This window comes from Canis aureus, chromosome 22 (genome assembly GCF_053574225.1).
Source record: "Canis aureus isolate CA01 chromosome 22, VMU_Caureus_v.1.0, whole genome shotgun sequence".
NCBI lineage: Eukaryota > Metazoa > Chordata > Mammalia > Carnivora > Canidae > Canis > Canis aureus.
The window spans coordinates 35,425,315-35,445,706 of NC_135632.1; the positions used below are offsets into that span (position 1 = coordinate 35,425,315).

General features: G+C 38.2%; 1 long non-coding RNA gene across 1 annotated transcript; it reads right to left on the bottom strand.

The window, feature by feature from the left end:
- Window positions 1-6,501: 6,501 nt before the first annotated feature.
- LOC144294362 (uncharacterized) lies at window positions 6,502-19,616 on the bottom strand. Its single transcript, XR_013361764.1, has 4 exons — window positions 19,514-19,616; window positions 8,592-8,709; window positions 6,974-7,058; window positions 6,502-6,655 (listed from the first exon to the last, which is right to left on the bottom strand). It is a non-coding gene; the product is annotated as an uncharacterized LOC144294362 (long non-coding RNA).
- Window positions 19,617-20,392: the final 776 nt, after the last annotated feature.

Below are 20,392 nucleotides of genomic sequence, written 5' to 3' on the forward strand. Positions count from 1 at the left end.
GCAAGTGCATTTCTGAAGAGTAGGGAGTCTGTTGGCACACTTGAAGGTCTATTTCCTAGATGGCCATATGCTCTATGTCGCCCCCAAATGTTTTGGTCATCCTCAGTTTGAGTCTTTTTTTTCAAGCATTTTCTGAGGCCTGGCATGGCTTTCTCTTCACCTTTCATTTTTCCAAGCCCTGTACCATTAAGCCTTCTCAATCTATAGGCCCATTTTTGTCTTTCCTCTTCTAAAGTTCTGTATCATTTAACATGCCTGCTTTTATTCACTTTATATTGATTAATATTTAACATTTCACAGGTAAAAGCACAGGGCATGGGATCAGGAGATTCAAATTCTTGTTCTAAGTCAGCACTGACCAGCTCTGAAATTATGAATAAGTCTATTAATGAATCTGACCCTCAGTTAAGTTTCAACATTTGTGCTTAGTGACTGATAGGTCTATCTGGATCAGGGCTCTATAAAGATTTCTACTATAGTCCTTGGAATCTGTGGGGAAGAGTCTAATTGGCAATGGTTTCTGTGGCCAGAGTAGGAGTTACATCTAACACCACACCTAGGACCAACCTCTAGGAGTCTGTGGGCACGTGCATCTCCCTTATGGCATCCCAACATTATCCTTGTCTTGTACTTCTTTGAATAATCTACAGCCCTTACCTCTATGTTCTGCACACAGTAGTTGCTCTAGGAAGATATTTTGGATGAATAAATGAATACTTAAGCCTTGAACAATTCTGAAAGCAAGCCATTTAAATTCAATCAAAACAAGCTGACAGAAATATACAGATTTCTTTTTCCAAAGCATATCTTATTAAGACTTTATTTTTACCTCACTATCCTAAGACACAGATTTCTTTTTCCAAAGCATATCTTATTAAGACTTTATTTTTACCTCACTATCCTAAGACTTAAAATATGGACTTCTCTGGAAAGAATTCTGTATATCCTATGTGATGATGACAAGCACTTAAATGCCACTAGAGGGTTATAGCCATATGCTTGATGAATTCCCTATGATTAGGCAACTGAGGAATTAGATATTTCTTTTTTTTTTGTATGCAACATTTTTTTTTAAATAACAGCTTTATTGAGATATAATCACATACCATAAAGTTTACCTTTTTTAAGAGTGGAATTCAGTGGTTTTTAATATATTTATAGAGTTGTATATCCATCACCACTATATAATTCTAGAACATTTTATCACCCCCCAAATGAGCCTCATAATCAAGAGCAGTTATCCCCAACTTAGCATACCCCATTCCCCTAGCCTCTAGCAAATGCTAAACTACATTTGTCTCAATTGGTTTGCCTGTTTTGGACATTTCATATAAATGGAATCATACAATATGTGATTTTTTGTGTGTTGGGCTTCTTTCACTGGGCATGTTTTCAAGGCTCATCCATTTATAGTATGTCATATATCAGTACTTCATTTCTCGTTATGACTAAGTAACATTCCATTTCATGAATATACCACATATTGCTTGTCCATTCATCATTCAATGGACATTTTGGTTGTTTCTGATTTTTGGCTATTAGTAATAATGCTGCTATGAACATCTACAGGTTTTGTATAGACACTTGTTTTCAATTCTTCTCTTGGGTATATACACAAGAGGAGAATTGGGCCAGATAAGAAATATTTAACTTATGGAAGAAGTCCCCAAATTGAGGCATCAGAGAGATATACAAGTATCATCATATTTTAATAATATTGTTCCCAAATGGTAAGTTTAGCTTATCCCCCTCCTTTTATAATCAAGCAACTTAGTGACAAACCTGGTCAGTAGCAGGGAACTGTGAATAGAATGAACTAGCACAGATGGGAAAAGCCTCACCATAACTCAGTTCCCCACACATCTTGAGATCATGGTGCCAGCTTCCAGAAATCAGTGGGACAAGAAATGTCAGCAAAGAAAGCAGTTATCCCAGGCAATGAGTCCTGAGGCTGATATGCCTAGCACAGGCAGATACCAATCTTTGGATGATTTGTTAACAATTCTTCCTGTTTCTCTTCTTCTTTTGCATTTTCTTGGAATTTCTACTTTTCCTTCTCCATATCCTGGCCAAGTTATTTTTACTAGGAATCTGGGAGCAAATTTCTCAGTAGAGATCAAAATCTTTGGGTAAGACTGGCTGTGATACAGACTGTGGAATTTAGCATCTGTAGGATATTCCGAGTTGTGTCCTTACTGTAATAATACCCATTCTAGGTGTTTTGAGCAATGTAAGTTAATAAATGAAAAACATCCAAGATGGTGCCTATCACATAGAAGATTCCAAGTGAGTGTTTCAGGTGCCTCCTTTTCTCTTTAATATGATGTAAATTTGGGTGGTCCAAAGAACATTAAGCTTGTAGTCAAAAGATACGGGTTTTAGTTTTAGTTTTGCTTTTTGCTAGTTTTATGAATTTCAGACAACTCAGTATAAGCCTGTTTCTCTGACTTTAAAAGGCAGACAATCATGCCTCCTTTCCCTTTCAACTGCCTACCTCCTAAGACTCTTAAGAATTTATGAAGAAATGCTTTGTAAATGTATGAGTGTTCTTTAAATGTGTATTAATAGGATTTTTTTCTCCTTCATGCTCCTGACAGGTTTCAAGCCTGATTCATGTCCTCACTGGCAACAAGAGATCAGAGGGAAAAGGAACACACAGACTTCAAATATGTGCACTGCCACAAACTACTAGCCTCACTCACTCTATGACATAGATTCCACAATATTTGTAGACAAACCTTTCTCATGATTTCTGAAACTCAGGAGTGGGATAAATGTGATGTTGCACTGAGAAGAAGGTGAATATTCTGGTGTGGGGAAGTAGAAAGTGCCAAAGTTTCAGAGATGCCACAGAATCATTGTGGATCTGGCGGAGGTCAAGCTCCATGTAATTTTTACCATTGACCTGGCATTGAATGCCAATACACTCCCTTACATGTTCAGTGGATACTTAATTTTTTAGGGTAAAAAAACTTCCAAGAGGGAAGCCTATGGCACATACTATAGATTGTTTAAAACACAAATTCTAGCTTGCTTTCCTGAGCTATAGAATCTGTCAAAGTAAAATTATATTTTAAAACTGTCAGGAAGGTAGAAATCCACATGAGAGCTTAAATTTTATCACACAGATGCAACCCCACATGTCTTAGAAAAAAAGGAGAAAATTGAAGCAATACCTCATATTGGGAAGAGCCATTTTTTGGCAAGCCATTTTATGGTTATGTTGGACCATAGGGAACATTCTAAGGTCCAGGCCTTGGCATCATATTGCTGGTTGGTAGGTGATATCAGCATTGATATGTCTGGTAGATAGCTCCATGGTATGCTTTGTTCCATTTGACTCTGTTTTTCTTCAGAGTAGCATCTGGGCCTGAATCTCTGTGAACTGCTTAATACCATTTCATGCCTTTCTTATTAATAGCTATAGAGGATTCTGTTGTTGGTGATTAACAACCTTGACCAAGAGTACTCCATCATGGCATCTTTATGAGAGTGAAAAGAACAACTGGTTCAGATTTAGCCAAACATTTGGAAAAAAGTAAAAAGAGGTATCATTTTTTGAAATTAGTTTTATATAACCTTTATGTTATGAAGTTAAAAGAGAACTGGAATTCTTTTTTTTCCCTACAATTATAGTCAATTTAGTGTTATCTGTATACAATGTTCATATAGTCATAAAATTGTTTGGGGAGGGTATTGTCTATTTTTTAAAATATTTTCAGATCTTTCTTCTAAATCTGTTTTCTTCAAATTAAGAACAGTAGTTAACCGCCACAGCTAATAAGGATATTTTAATTAGTGTTAGGAAAGCCTCTTAATTTGCAAACACAGATATTTTTAAATTATGCTTTATAAAATTAACACAGTGTTAACCATATTTTGCTTTTCTGGGGACTTTCTGCTGGAAGACTTTTAGTTTTTCCAGGCCTAGGCTCTTCAGGCACTACATTTAAATCATGGTTTTAGTCTTAGATGAAATGTGAGAGGCAGACACTTGTATTTATTTTAGTCAAGATAGCCAGCCAAAGGTCATCCTAACAACTAGTTACTGCCTTATGCTTGTGAAAAAAAGAAAAAAATATAAAGGAAGGAAGAAGGAAGGAAGGAAGGAAGGAAGGAAGGAAGGAAGGAAGGAAGGAAGAAGGAAGAAAAAAAGGAAGGAAGGAAGCAAGGAAGGAAGGAAGGATGGAAGGAAAAAAGGAAGGAAGGAAGGAAGGAAGGAAGGAAGGAAGGAAGGAAGGAAAAAGGAAGGAAGGAAGGAAGGAAGGAAGGAAGGAAGGAAGGAAGGAAAAAGGAAGGAAGGAAGGAAGGAAGGAAGGAAGGAAGGAAAGAAGGAAGGAAGGAATGAAAGAAAGAAGGAAGGAAAAAAGGAAGGAAGGATGGAAGGAAGGAAGGAAAGAAGGAAGGAAGGAATGAAAGAAAGAAGGAAGGAAAAAAGGAAGGAAGGATGGAAGGAAGGAAGGAAGGAAGGAAGGAAGGAAGGAAGGGAAGGAAAGAAGGAAGGAAAAAAGGAAGGAAGGATGGAAGGAAGGAAGGAAGGAAGGAAGGAAGGAAGGAAGGAAGGAAAAAAGGAAGGAAGGAAGGATGGAAGGAAGGAAAAAAGGAAGGAAGGAAGGATGGAAGGAAGGAAGGAAGGAAGGAAGGAAGGAAGGAAGGAAGGAAGGAATCATTACAGTACTCTCCAGTTCCAGTTCTGACACTTGTGCCATCTCTTCTAAATTGGAGTCCTGTTTACTTTTATTTAATTTCTAGACTTCAGTCTTTCTTTCAATTTGATTACTTTGCTAAGGAATTGTAATCTGTTGAAGAACATCAAAGATGATCTTCCTGTTTCAATGCTTGTTATGTTCTCTAGTTAATTAATTCATCTCTGGTAGAGACGACTGCCTACTTAACCACAAACCGTTTCCCCTTTGTGGCTAAAAGAGTAAGACCCACTCTCAACTCCCCATTCGTGACCCCACCATGCAAAGATATCCAAGATGTTTGCATCCTAATTTCTAGAACCTGTGAATATATGCCAATATGTAGAAAGGAAATTTTCAGATGTGATTAAGCTAAGGATCTTGAGATAGGAAGATTATCCTAGATTATCTCACTGGGCCAAATGCAATCACCAGGGTCCATACTGGAAGTAAACAGTAGGGTCAGGGTAAGAGAAGATGTGGTGACAGAAGTAAGTTCAGAGAGAAAGATAGAGACTGAAGAGGATGAGCTGCTGGCTTTGAAAGTGCAGGAAGCTGTCATGAACCCAGGAATGCAGGCCACCTCTAAAAATTGGGACACGCCAGGGAACAGATTCTCCTCTAGAACCTCCATCAGGAATGCAACCCTGCCAACACTTTGATTTTAGACTTCTGACAACCAGAATTTAAGAATAAGGTGTGGGGTTTTTTCTACTAAATTTATGGTAATTTATTAGAACAGCAATAGGACACTGATACATTCCTCTTGGGTGCACAGTTGGACTACATTTCTCACCTTCCTCTGAGGCTAAATGTGTCCATGTGAATGAATTCTGGCTAATGGAATATAGCAGAATAAGATACATCACTTCCAGACAAGGACAATAAAAAAAAATCCTTTCTCATAATCTTCCATGATCTCCTTTTGCAAAATACATGAGAATAATGCAGCAGAGGATTCTAAGACTCTGTGAGAGGCTAGAGCCAGAATGTGGAAAGATCCTTCTTCCCTGAATCTCCACATAGAAAGTAGCCCACCAAAGAACCAATCTGAGGCAATCTGAGGTTCACCACTCCGTCCCTCATCTTTGGGACATGGGTTCTACCTGCATTTCCTGCTCTCAGACATAGAGGTTCTACCTTCCTGCTGCAAGGACATAGCCTTGAGATGGGGGTGTGATGTTGAAAGTATCTGGACGGTATACGTGACTAAACCCAGTTGAGGCTTCTATAAACTTTTAAGATTTTGCAGGTAGGTGAGGGGATCCATTTGTCTTGCTGTTGCCCAAGACCAGACTCATATGTAAGTTCCGTTATTCATTAAGTCTGCCATCTACCCACCTGGGATAGCCCGCCTCTTTGGCCTCTCCCTGCCCTGCAAGTATGGGGGGCTGGTCTCAGATTATACCCAGGAACCTCCCAACCAAAATCATTCAAGCAATATTTTAATAAATATTTATTAAACACCTAAACTACACTACCTCATAAACATGATTTCTGCCCTCATAATATTTATGGTGTTCTCAGACATCTTTCTGCTTACTTAATGAAAAACCTCCTGGTGGCTCTTATTAACACTAAATTATGTGAAAGCCTATCATCTCTGTGGTAGTGACGGTGGTGTATAAAGAAAAAATGTGAAATAATGCCCATGCCTGGGCTAATAATAGATTAGTGGCTCCACTGAATAATAATAATAACTCCTAATAATCAGGCTATGCTAACTTTATAACAAATAATCTAAAAATCTCCTTGTTTTACGGCAATGGAAGTTTTTTGTTGTTGTTGTTTATTTGGTTTTTGGGTGTGGTTTTTTTTGTGGGTTTTTTTTTTGTTGTTGTTGTTGTTGTTTTTCTCTCCTGCAAAGTCTTCTTCTTAAATGAGACTTCTTTGGGTACGTATCATGCCAAAGGTGACTCAGGGACACATTTATTTCCATCTTAAAGCTCCAAGCTTCCTTGGTCATGTACCTGTCAAAGATAGAGTTAAGAAAGTAGGACAAAAAAAAAAAAAAAAAAAAAGAAAGAAAGAAAGTGGGACAGCTGGGGTAGCTCAGGGATTTAGCACCGCCTTCTGCCCAGGGTCTGATCCTGGAGTCCTGGGATCAAGTCCTGCATCGGGCTCCCTGCATGGATCCTGCTTCTCCCTCTGTCTCTGTCTCTGTCTCTCTCTCTCTCTCTCTCATGAATAAATAAATAAAATCTTAAAAAAAAAGTAGGAGAAAAAGTATGCTTGGATGGTTAACCAGCTGAGACCAAGGATGGTACAAATTGCTTCCACTTACGTACCATTAGCCAGAACTGGTCATTTCATTTTCTTTAGATGCAAGGGAGCTGGTAAATGTAGTTCCTGATGATAATTTTCCATCAGCTCCTATGGAAAGGGGAGTATAAACCACAGATGGCCACTGAGCCATCTCTGCCACATAATCATAGTCAACCATTTCATAGAGATTTTCTCATTTTGAAGAAACTCCTTCAGACATTATTATAATTTCTCCTAATTTACAGATGAGGAAGTAAGTCTCAGAAAGATTAACTAATAGTTGTGCAGACACGGTAGGGAGCAAAACCAGGATTCAAGGAAGTTTGAAGAGAAGTTTATGTATCCTGAAAACAGTCCTACATAGCAAAACCTAAAAATGAAGGAAATAGGCAAAAAATTGAAGCAGAACAGAGATGAGCACCTAAATATTGTGTTGCAGAGATGGCACCTCACTTTCAGAAAGCATCATTTACAGTTTTACGGAATGGGAAGAACTTGGAGTGTGCCTGCCTTGATGATTTGTTTGCAGTAGTGGGAACATTTCTTCCTTCACCTTTATTACCCAGGAGCTGTCCAGCCCTCACAACAGAACTACTCACTGTTATCTGTAAATATAACCGCCCACCATAGTCTTTACATTGTCTATAGTCTCCCTTGGAATATCAAAACATGAGACAGTTTTAACGCTGAAAAATAAAGATTAATCCAGATGTGAGCAGTTCCTTAGCATTTTGCCTTGGGATCCCACCCCCTCATAGCAATATGGGAGGGTCACTTGGCTTCCAATAGGCTGCCCCCCCTCCCCCATCTCCACCCCGTTCCTGCCCTGGAGGAGAAGCCAAAATAATCCAACATTTTGCTTTTGGGTATCCTGCACAGGGGGATTAGCTTGACTCTTACCTTTGAGCCAAAGGAAACTGGATGCACTTTTGTGATGCTCAGTGTCTAGCTGCAGAGAAGGGGAGGTTTTTCCTTTCCCAAAAGCGCTATCTCTGGGATTCCTTCATTAGTCCTGCCAGACGGAGATCACTATAGCTGGAGCTTGTATCTGATTGCACTGGACCCCTCAAGCCACAATGTTAAGCAGAGCTAGGGTGGTTAAGGGAAATTTCATATCCCAGCTCAATAGAAACTCTTACATAACAGCATTTTCCATCTTCCCTGCTTTAACTGCTGTCTGTAGTGACTATATACTATGTGGTCAGTATAATGAGAAAAGGAGAAAAAAAAACTGATAGAAAGAAGGATTCAGGGATAGAAGAGTAAAAAGGAGGAGCCTGTCCCATTTAGAAAACACATTGATATGGCCAAAGCCAGGAGAGCAAAGTTCTCCATGTCATCTGCTATAAGGGTTTCCCTCTGTGGGAATGAAAGGTTGTTTCTCAGGTCCAAAATGTTTTACTGTTTCTGAGAGTGTTCAAAACACTAACAGAAGGACATTTTATTGAATGGGGCAGGAACTTGGACTTGAGGGAGACAGGAACTCAGAGAGCGGTCTGTTCTGAATGTTGGTCGCCCTTCAGGATTTCATATGAGAGACAAAGCCTGTGTTAGGATTCTTCAGAGAGAGAGAAAGAGAGAGTGTGTGTGTGCATGTATGTGTGTGGGCAGAGAGGGGAGTAGTTTAAAGAATTGGCTTACTTGATTGTAGAGGCTGGCAAGTCCGTAATCTGACAGGTAGACCAGCAGGCTGGAGATCTGGAGAGGCATGAGTGCTACAGCTCAAATCTTAAGTCAGTCTCTTGGCAAACAGAAGTCCCTGTGGTCATGGGAGGATAGTCTTTTCTCAACTGGTTAAATGAGGCCTACCCAAATCAGTAGACTCAAAGTCTATTAATTTAAATGATAATCTCATCCAAAAATACCTTCCCAGAAATTCTAAAATAATGCTTGACCAAATATCTGGGTCTCATGGCCCAGCCAAGTTAAAACAAAATTTATCATCTCAAAGTGTTTCTGTGAGGTTCATCCAAAAGATTGCTGGTATTCCAGGGGCTCTGTTCCCCCTCCTCTACTTTTCTTCCCATAGTGTAGGAGTCTAGGGTATTGGATCTGACTCTACCACCTTAAAAGGAGAGGCCAGGTTTTGTAGGGCTTAATATTTATATAATCTGAGTGGCCCTCTTTAAAAAAAGGAATAGAAACATATAAAAGTAGTCTATATTTTATCTCAGACATTGCAGGTAGAAGAGGTGTATAAACACTTTGGAAATCAGCTAGGCAGTTTTTTTTTTTTAACCAAAGTAACCATTCATCTACTCTATGATAAAGCATTTCTAAAGGAAGTGAAAACTTATGTCCACAAAGAGACTAAACAAGTGTTTTATAGCAGCATTATTTAAAATAGACCCAAACTGAAAACAACTCAAAAGTCTATCAAGGTGAATAAATTAAAAACAACGGTACATTCACACAATGGAATACTCCCCAGCAATGGAGGAGAATGGATTAATGGTACACACAAAAACATGGTGAAACCACAACAACAAAAATTCCATTCTAAAAACATTGTGTATCATTTTACTTCCACGAGGTTCTAGAACAGTTAAAAAACTGATTTATAATGGGAACAGAAAAGTAGTTTGCCTGTGGCTGCTGTAGAAGATGACTGACCACAAAGAGGGCACAAGGAACCTTCTGGAGTGATGGAAATTTCCTAAATCTTAACTATAAAGGAGGCTACTCTTATCCAAATTTGCCAAACTCATTAAATTGTACATTTTAGATGGATGCATTTTGTGTAAATTATCCCTGAAGAAAGTTAACTTAAGCTATTTAAAATGTAATAAAGTGATATTTATTAGAATTAAGAAATCTCAGCAAATTAAATTTTTTTAATTAAATTTTTTTAAGATGAAAAATAGAAATATTTTTATTGATGCTCGCTCCTTGTTGCCTTCACATTCCTACCTACTTTTGCCTGTCGTAGATAAGGTTTTTGGTCCTCTGATGTCTCAGTCTTTAACCAATTTCCCTTTCTCTCAACAGCCTTCTGGTATCTCTCTCTCTCCTCTACCATTGTATCCTCTCCTGTTAGAGCACATCCAGGATAAAGTGTTCAGCCCTTAGTTCATCACACAGAATCTACTAGATAGGCCAGGAGACATTTCCATGGTTCTACTTCCTTCTACTCTCTGATACACTCTTCCCTCTAACATCATGGAACATTTGAAATTCTCCCAACAGATATTTACTGATTAAAAGAAAATTCTGTGACTTCAGTGGATGTCACGTTTATAAATATATGCACACACATCTTCCTGCCTTTTCATGACAGGGCTCTGGCTCCTTTTCCTTCAGAGCTCAATATGTACAACATTTTCCTCTGACCAAATTATTCTCCCTATGTCATTTATCAGTATGCCTGGCCTCGTGTTCCTATAACTCTCTTATAATAGAACCATTAAGATGTTCATTACACTGTTCTCTGCTTGCTGAGTTTCTCATTTCTTTAATGTCTCCTACACTTTACTGTATTGAGTAAAGACAATACTTCATTTAAATTCTTTATTCAGGGACGTCTGGGTGGCTCAGCACTCAGCAGTTAGGCATCTGCCTTCGGCTCAGGGTGTGATCCTGGAGGCACGGGATCGAGTCCCACATCAGGCTCCCTGCATGGAGCCTGCTTCTCCCTCAGACTATGTTTCTGTTCTCTCTCTCCATGTGTCTTTCATGAATAAATAAGTAAAATCTTTTTAAAAAATAAATTCTTTATTTAATTTCTGTCCCAGGACTTGGCATTAGGCCTGGCACATTGAAGGTCCTCAATAAATTTTTTGAGCCTACAAAGCGAAACCAGAAAGAGCAACCCTGAGTCCTATTTAGTTTGTTTTTATCAATAAAACCTAACGTTCATATTTTAAAAGGTGAAATAAGTCATTTCCTCCAATATTTAGCAAAAAGATGTTTCCCATTTGCATTTGAGAAGGTTAACTAACGAACTGTAGAAAAGCTTTTAAAATCTTTTCAGAAACCACACTATAAACACAAGGCATCTCAAAAGATAAATAAGCATTTACATAAAAAAAACCTGACAATACTATATTTATGTGGGAGTATTCAGGGCTCCAAAGGATTCCAGCCAAGAAGAATACTAGCTGTGTTCTTGTCCTGGATCTTGTTATTTTAATAAAAAGGTTTACTTTTAAATCAGTTTTGTACATGTTGCATGAATAGCAATGTGACCAGGTGTGTTCCTCTTTTAGCCAACTGATTTATACAAAGTCTGATTCATTAAAAAAATCACATAGAGGTATTCACTTTATGAAAAGATTCACCTTACCGTGTCTCTCCATTTAGGACTCACTACATGTTTAATGTGATTTGCTTTCTTAAAATTTATATGCATAAGATTTTTCAGAAGTAGTAACATTTTAAATTATTTCAATATTTAAAAATGCTTTGCAAAAATGCTAGACTCTCATTGTATTTTCACGTCATTTTCTGAAGTTGGTAAGGCCGTGATGATTATCTAAGCCAGGATGGCAATAACAACAATAAATAACAATAACAAATAATGATGATTGCTAATGCTTTTTCACCATTTACCATATGACAGATACTATTCTTAATGTTTTTTATATAATGAACTCTTTAATCCTCCCAATGACTGGCTGGGTAGGTGACTGCTGATGTCCCCTTCTAACGGGTGAGGTCCCGAGTCCCGCTCTACTGAATTGCTTTCAGTTTCTCATACTGCATGTGGATTGAACAGTGTCCTCAACAACAATATGTCTAGATCCTAACCCTCGGCACCTGTGAATGCAACCTTATTTGAAACTAGTGTTTGCAGCTATGACTAGGTTAATGATTCCAGGATGAAATAATCCTGGATTTAAGGTGGGCCCTAAATCCAATAACTGATATCTTTATAAGAGGAAAAAAAGAGATTTGAGACAGACATGGGAAAGAAGCCCATGTGAAGATGGAGGCAGAGTTTGGAGTTTTATGTTGCCATAGCCAAAGAAGGCCAACCACCACCAGAAGCTAGAATTTGTAAAAAGAGATCCTTCCCTAGAGCATTGGAAGAGCATGGCTCTGCTGACAACCTAATTTGGGATTTCTGGTCTTCAGGACTATGAGATCATTAATTTCTGTTGTTTTAAATCACCCTGTTGTGGAAATTTAGTGTGGCAGCCCTTAGAAATTAATATATTGGCCATCCTCCTTTTTGCTATAGATTTTTATATGTGCTTTTCCCTCAAATTCTGTCTAGAATGCTGGAAAGAACAAGGAAAGTTCCTGCATCAGTGCACTCTCATTTTAATAATGCTGCATAACAAACAATCACAAAATCTCAGTGACATCCAAGATAAGCCTCTATTTTTCATACATCTGCAAGTTGGCTAGGACAGCTCATTCATGCATTGGCAGGTTGGCTAAGGGTCAGTGGATATAAATCCAATTGGTTGGGAAGCTCTGCTTCAAATTGTGGGTCCAGGACACTTGGCTATAGTGAATTGAGTTCAGGTCATTTCCACCTGCCACTCACATTCCTTAGACCACCACCCTAGCTGGAGTGGATTTTTCTTACTTAGGAAATGGTAAGTAGAACTGTGTGGTTCCTCCCTGGACTTAGGCCCTGAATTGTCACTTTGTCATTTCTACCCATATTCCACTGGTCAATGAAAGTCATATAGAATGAAGGGGAAGGAGCATACACTCCATCTGTATAGGCGGGAGTGGGAGAAGAGAAGAAGTAAATACTTTTGACCAATATTTAACCTACTACAGATACTTTTCTGCCTTGTCTCACTCCCTGCCCCCATGTCTACCATCTTCTACCCTGCATTTCAAGGAGCAATCTAGATATTACCTCCTCTAGATATTATTACCTCTCCAGGAGACCTTCCCCACAATCCAAATCTGAGTTAGGTATTTTTCTCAACTTATACTTTCCCCTTTATATTGCTATGGCATTGAATATAATTCATATTTAATTATTTGCTTTTTAGGTAGACTGCAGGCTTTCAGGGGGCAGGACTCAAGTCTTTCTATTTTATTGGTTTCCCAGAATCTTGAACCAGGTCCATATGAGTGCTGAATGGAGAACAGATTCTTAAGCTGTTCATCTATAGGATTCTTCTTAGTCTCACAAAATGTTCACAGGATATAAGATTTTGGGTTTTCAGTAGTTTTCCTATAGATGACTCAGAAAAGGTCTTATTTCTGATAGAACAGGTGACCTGAGAGATCCCCTAATTGAACTCTCTCATTTCATGAATGGAAATCTGGAAGTCTAGGGAGATGACCTGATTCTCTGTAGGTTATCTAACTAGAGAATGTACCAGGCTTGCTGTATCTGAGTAACAGCCTTTACTTAGCAGCCTTTTTGTGTGTTCTCACCCATTTCCATTACTAGCTAGGTGGTGGATCAAGGTCAGAAAGTAAAACACAACTTAATAAATCAAGACTAAATAATAAGAATCATGTGGTAGATCACGCTGATGACAGTTACTTCTTAATCTAGAGGAGGGGAAGGATTTTTTTGAATTTTACTATCCTTTTAGATCACCACATACATCAGTCAGAGTCCAAAGAGGAAACAGGATTCTTCTCAGATAGTATGAGTGGACTTTAAAGAGGTGATAGCAGAGTTAAGGAAAAAACATCAGAGACCAGCAGTGATGGGGAGCCATCCCATGGTAGCTTTATTGCAATAATGGCCTCAGTTAATTTGCCCTATAACATTCCATGTGGGATAGTTAATTTTATGTGTCAACTTGACTGGGCCTTAGGCTAGCCAGATATTTGGTCAGGCTTTATTCTGGGTGTTTCTGTGATGATGTTTTGGGATAAGATTAACATTTGAACCCATAGACTAAATGAAGCAGATGGTCCTCCCTAATGTGAGTGGCCTTCATCTAATCAGTTGAAGTCCTGAATAGAACAAAACGGCTGATCCTCCCTTGAATTACAGGGACCCCCTCCTGCTTGATTGCTTGATCTGAAACATTGGTCTTTCCCTGGCTTCGGACTCAAACTGAAATATTAGTTCTTCTGGGGTCTCAAATCTGTCAGCCTTTGGATTTATACTGATGGCTCTCCTGGTTCTCGGACCTTCAGACTGGGACTGGAACTACACCATTGGCACTCTTGGGTCTCCAGTTGGCATACTGCAAATATTTGGACTTCTCAGCCTTCTTAATCACAAAAGCCAATTCTTTATAATAAATCTTATAAATACATACGTACATACGTATCTCTTATTACTTCCCCAGAGAACCAAGCTAATACACTCTGACTCTGACTCTCATGCCTCACTCTCATAAAAATCTAATTACATTGGACCTACTCAGATAATCCAAGATAATCTCCCCCAGGAGCCTTAATTTCATCACATCTGCAGAGTTCCTTTTGCTATAAAAGGTAACATACAGGTTTTGGGAATTAGATAATGGACATATTGAGGGGGTGGGTATTCGTCTACCATAGGCTCTCACTGGTCCAGAGAGGACCATTTCTTTATCTCTGACTAAAATCTGTGGTTCAAAAGATGAATTGCTCTGACTGGCCATCTCTGAGACATATGTTCATATTTATACCTTGAAGGAGAGGAAAGTAGCTCCAGCCATACCATATGACTTGAAAGTGGAGATAGTTTGCTTCTCCACAGGCAACTTGGATGTTATTTCCAAGTTAAGGGGGACTTAATGCTGGGAAGGCAGCAATGAAAGATCCTCTACAATTTCCAATCCCAAGGTTCTCCCAAAGCTCCTCAGACTATTGAACTCAGAATGCTCTGGCTTTGAAGTCAACACAATCCTGCTGTAAGTTGTAGCTTACCACTTCAGAGATGTTTGACCTTGAGTGAGTTACTGAAAGTCTTTAAGCCTTAATTTTCTCCCTCCTAAAAATAGACATAAAAATAGCTCCCTTGGTTAGCTATCATGTTGACTGAAGAAAATTAAATATATAAAGTGTTAGAAAATGAGTGCTATTCAATAAATGTAAGCTCCCTCTCCTTTCCATTTCTTTTCTATGACATTCTGAATTTCAAATCTCACAAAGTGGATTTATAGAACACAATTCCTGGGAGCTCTGTTGAACTGAGGTCATGGTGATTTCCCACCTGGCTCATAACATGACAATTTGGAGATGCTGACTTAATGGATGGATTTGAGAAACCAAAATTAAAATGCAAAGAGTTCATACTTCAAATTTCTGACTGACCAGAACGGATTAAAAGTAGCAGTTGGTACCATTAACTTCTAGATAATTTAGGAGAAGAGAATATGAAGAGCAAAATGAACATCAGAAAGTGGGAGAGATAGTCCAGAATAGTTTCAATACAGGCCTTTCAGATTGCAGTCCACTCTTATTATTATCAAAATCTATTACTTAAGTCCTGGAAATAAATGGCCTGGCTACCTTCCAACTGGGCTGATAATGAAGAGTTAATTAGTATGTAAGTGTTATGTAAATATACAGTATTCTGCAAAGGTTAAATAATAATATTAGGGAAGAATTGTCTTAAAATTTTTGCTACTTTTCATCAGTGTTTATGCATAATTAATTAAAACATCAGGAAGAAAAAGAGTTAATTGCCAAAGCAGATTTGGCATATCAATAAAAATGTGGGAAAGGAAAGCAATGTATAGTGTGATAAACATATAGAGGTAGGGACTGAATATTATTTATCTTTGGATTTTTAAAAAGCTAGCAGAGGGAGTTACTGGGCTATGATTATTCATTTTTGAGACATGATCAAAAACAGGTCAGAGTCTATATGTTAAGTAAAACTCAAGGACACACCAGGCCTTATTTCCTAGATCTTATCTGATCTGGAAAGCAGATCAAGGTCAGGATGGTCAGTACTTGGTTAGGAAATGGCCTTGGAACTTGAAGGTGTTGCAATATTTGGGGACCCCACAGTGTAAAAGAAGGAGCCCACACCTAAGAGTCAGAATTCTAGCAAGTCTTGGTTCAAACACTAACTGTGAAATCTGGAAAGAGAAACATTGCTCTCTGAGCTTGTTTCCTTATCTGGGAAGCCCAGTGGTTAAGATTAAATGATCTGAAATGGCCCTTCTAGTACAAGCATCTTATAATCCTAAGAGAAAAGCAGTTCATGAGACACTACCTATTCATTGCCCATGTCTCAACTCAAATGTCACCTTCTCCAATGGTTTCACCACTTGGAATTCTTTTGTTAATCTCCTGTAGCAAATTGTGCCTTCTAGAAAGGGATCAATCATATTTCACTTTCATTAGGGCTATTTTAGCATTTCTTATTTTCCCAACAAAATTAGCTATTCCTTCAGAATACAAACTGATACAAATCTGAACTACAGTCCAGTATAATACCCAGCACATAATAAATGTTTAGAAGGTATTACAGAAAACTAAGTAAGACATGTCCTGTAGTCTCAGAGCTAACAATCAGTTCTCAAAGCTGGAGACAAAGAAACTCCAAGTACTAAACATTCTGCTATCTTTGATCAAAAATGAGCATCAATCCTCCTTCAGATAATGAGTAGAAGACTATGAAAAGAGAAGAGAAATGGGAGAAAATCATGATTCAAGTCAGGAATTGGCAACATGGGAGTTGTGACAATAGTCCCCCTGCCTTGAAAACAAGTAGATGCAAACAAAAACAAACAAATCTTGCATAAAAGAAGATGGATAACTGCTTGAAAGAGTAGATTTTTATCTCCAGTTAGAGCTACCATTAAGATTGGGACACTGGGTGGGTCGGTTGGTTATGCATCCAACTCTTGATTTTGGCTCAGGTCATAATCTCAAGGTCATGGAATTGAGCCCCGAGTTGGGCTCCATGCTGGACTTAGGATTTTGTCTCAGTCCCTCCCCCACTCTCTCTCTCTCTCTCTTTCTCTCCAAAATATAACAAAACAAAAACAAAACAAAAAGAATTATTGTTAGGATTAAATTGTTGATCACCTCCCCAATCATCTCAATTAGTCTTTTTGAACAATGAGAGAAAAGACTGGAGAAGTGTCAAATCTATTATGTGATATGACAAAGATGTGTGAGTGTCCCTGGAGCCAAGTGGACAGCAAAGAAGTTTGCTAAGTTTGAACCAAACTATAGAGACCCTCATCAAGACAATGCACAGAGTATCATTTCTTTTTTTTAAGATTTTATTTATTTATTCCTGAAAGACACAGAGAGAGGCAGAGACATTGGCAGAGGGAGAAGCAGGCTCCCTGTGAAGAGCCTGATGTGGGACTCAATCCTAGGACCTCGGGATCACAACCTGAGTCAATGGCAGTACCCAACCACTGAGCTACCCAGGTGCCCCAGAGTATCATTTCTTATTGCTGATTTCTTATTTCTTATTCATCTTTAACATAAGAATTATGAATTCTAACTTCTACAATAAAGTAGTTATGATCCAGGAACCACCAAGATGTTGGAAAGATCACTTTCAAAATGTGTGCAACACTTGGTAGAAATATGGGTATATGTTAGTAGCTTTCCTCTTCTAATCCTAGATATCTTACAAAAGTAACAAAGGAAAAAAATATAAAAATTTTGGCAAAGCTACAAGTATAATCTGCAGACTGCAAAAGACTTGCAGGAGAAAGAAGCAGTTCAGGGAGTGGTGAGCAGACCTGGTGAAGGGCAGAAATCAGAACATACAATAGAAACAAACTCCCTGAAGATGAGGGACTCAATCGGAGTTGTAAAAGCAATATTCTTTGTAGCATCCAGTATCAGAACTGAAGTGAGCAGAGCTAGTGGCAGAAATCTTCACCCTCCCCCACCCCCAACCCCACCATATTGAGAAAAGGAAGCTTGTCTTTGTAGCAGTGAAGAAGAGATCTTTGGGTGTGATATCAGAAAGTTTCTTCCTTAAAGAAACTTCCTCCAGTTCCTCAAACATTGAGTAATAAGACAAGATGGGTCAAACATTGAAACTGTGTGTGTATGTGTGTCTGTGTGTACAGAGAGAGAGAGAGAGAGAAAGAATCAAAAGAAGTATTAGCTCTACATACTGAGAGCTCCTGCTATAAGGAAATTGGCCAATAATGGTAAATACCAAGACATGGCCTGGTGATGTTACTGTACTTAATTAAGGAAGGATACATTTTAAAAAGTAAGAGCAAAGCTTTTGCTTGTCACAAAGTCTAGAGGATGCAGCCCTGGAATTTAATGGAAGGGGAAAGCTAAATATCTTTCATGGTGTAAAGATTTCTCACAATGAATTGTCTCCATAAAAATCCCAATAAACACAGACATAATTCATGATATTAATACAGTGAATGACTAATTTTGCCCAAGACTAGAGTTGAGGAATTTTTAAATCAGATATTAGCAAAAGATTACAGCAATGGATTAAAAAAGAAAAATAGAGTATAAACAAAAAGAGGTTGTCTTGGAAACTCTATCAACACAATCTATCATATTATAAAATGAAACAAAAATTAAAGAAAAAAGACAAGACACTTAATAAAATTCATTATCTGCTCTAAGAGAATTCTAAATAAAATAAGAGTAGACATAAACACTTAAACTTAGCAAACGTTTTTACCCAAACCCAAAGTCATATTATTTTAAATGATGAATCACCAAAAAGTATTGATTAAAAACAGAAATAAGACAGCAAAGCCAATGTCCGCATTATTATTCAGTAGAATTCTGGAAACTCTAATGAAAACAATAAGATAATAAAATGACATAGCATATAACTTAATAACACATATATAAATGCTTTTAAATTCTTATATTGTTTATAATGAGAATATATCTGGATTGAAGGTCAATTTACAAAACTCAATAGCTTTGCTCTATCCCAGTTAAAGGCATTAGAAAAGGAAATGTGAAAATATTACATTTGTGATATTGACAAGAACTGTGTAAGTGTTGAGGAAGCAAGCACTGATATTGACAAGAACTGAAGAATATTTAGGATAATTTATTAAAAGAAAGGGATGGACTTCCATGAATATAATGCAAGAACTTATTAAAGAATAGGATATTTAAGCTGATGGAAATATCCACTATGTTCTTGAATAAGATAGCTTAATATGATAAAAATAAAAATTCCACAGAATCAGAGAGGCTATGAAAAGATATGTACAGGGATCCCTGGGTGGCTCAGTGGTTTAGTGCCTGCCTTTGGCCCAGGGCGCGATCCTGGAGTCCCTGGATCCAGTCCCACGTCGGGCTCCCTGCATGGAGCCTGCTTCTCCCTCCTCCTGTGTCTCTGCCTCTCTCTCTCTCTTTCTCTCTCTCTCTCTGTCTGTCTATCATAAATAAATAAATAAATAAATCTTAAAAAAAAAAGATATGTACATGCCTGACTACAAAAACTTCACATTTTAAATGGCAAAAGATACCATAAACAACACCAGCAGAAACATAATATAGTCAGAAACAATATTTTGGATGCAGAGGACATCTGAGGGTTCACATGTAACTTATTAACATACAAACTGTTCTTCCACACAGAAAGGAGACACAAAGCAATCCAAAGGGAAAGTAGACAAAGGGTGCCATGAGCAAGTTCATATCACTGAAGAGAAACTCCAAAGGGTCAACAGAAGCACGGAAAGACTCCAAGTCAGCACTACTAAGAAAAATGCAAAGTAAACACATACCATTCATATCCATCAGACTAGCTCAGAATGAAAGTGAGAAACTCCCTTCTATGTAGCCATTAAGAATGAATTTGCTCCATTTCCATTAATAGGGGCTATTTCCTGTTGTGAACTAAAAATGTTCATGTCCCCTCCAAATTCATATGTTGAAACCTTCCCTCCAATGTGATGCAGCTTTTGTGAGGTGATTGAGGCTAGGGGGGAAAGGCTGGAGCCCTCATGAGCGGGATTAGTTCCCATGTAAGAGTTATCACGGAGCTGCTTTCCTGTCTGCTTTCTGCCATGGGAAGATATGGGAAAAGTCAGCAATCTACAACCCAGAAGAGGGCTCTCACCAGAAGCAACAGTGCTGGTCCAGATTCCAAAACTGTGAGAAAGATGTTTTTGCAGCGTGGAGCCAACCAGTCTGTGGTACTTTGTTATAGCAATGCCAACTCACTAAGACATTTCGTTAAGGTATTTTTGAATGAGGAAAGCAAGATACAGAGAAGTACACATTTTTGAACTCCAATTTATTATTTTATTTTATTTTATTTTATTTTATTTTATTTTATTTTATTTTATTTTATTTATTTTTTCATGCGATACATACAGAGGGAGGAAGAGACATAGGCAGAGGGAGAAGCAGGCTCCACACCCCCGACTCCAAGCCTGGTGCATGATTTGATCCCAGGACCCCAGAATCACACCCTGAGTCAAAGGCAGAGGCTCAATCACTGACCCACCCAGGTGGATGAACCCCATTTTATAAAAGCAAACCATGATAGCCTGTATATGCATATTTACAAATAGGTGTATTGGTTTGAACATAGTAATGAACATGGAGGAAATGTGGATGGCTACCTACTAGGTTGTTAGTTAGAATGGATACCTGGATGG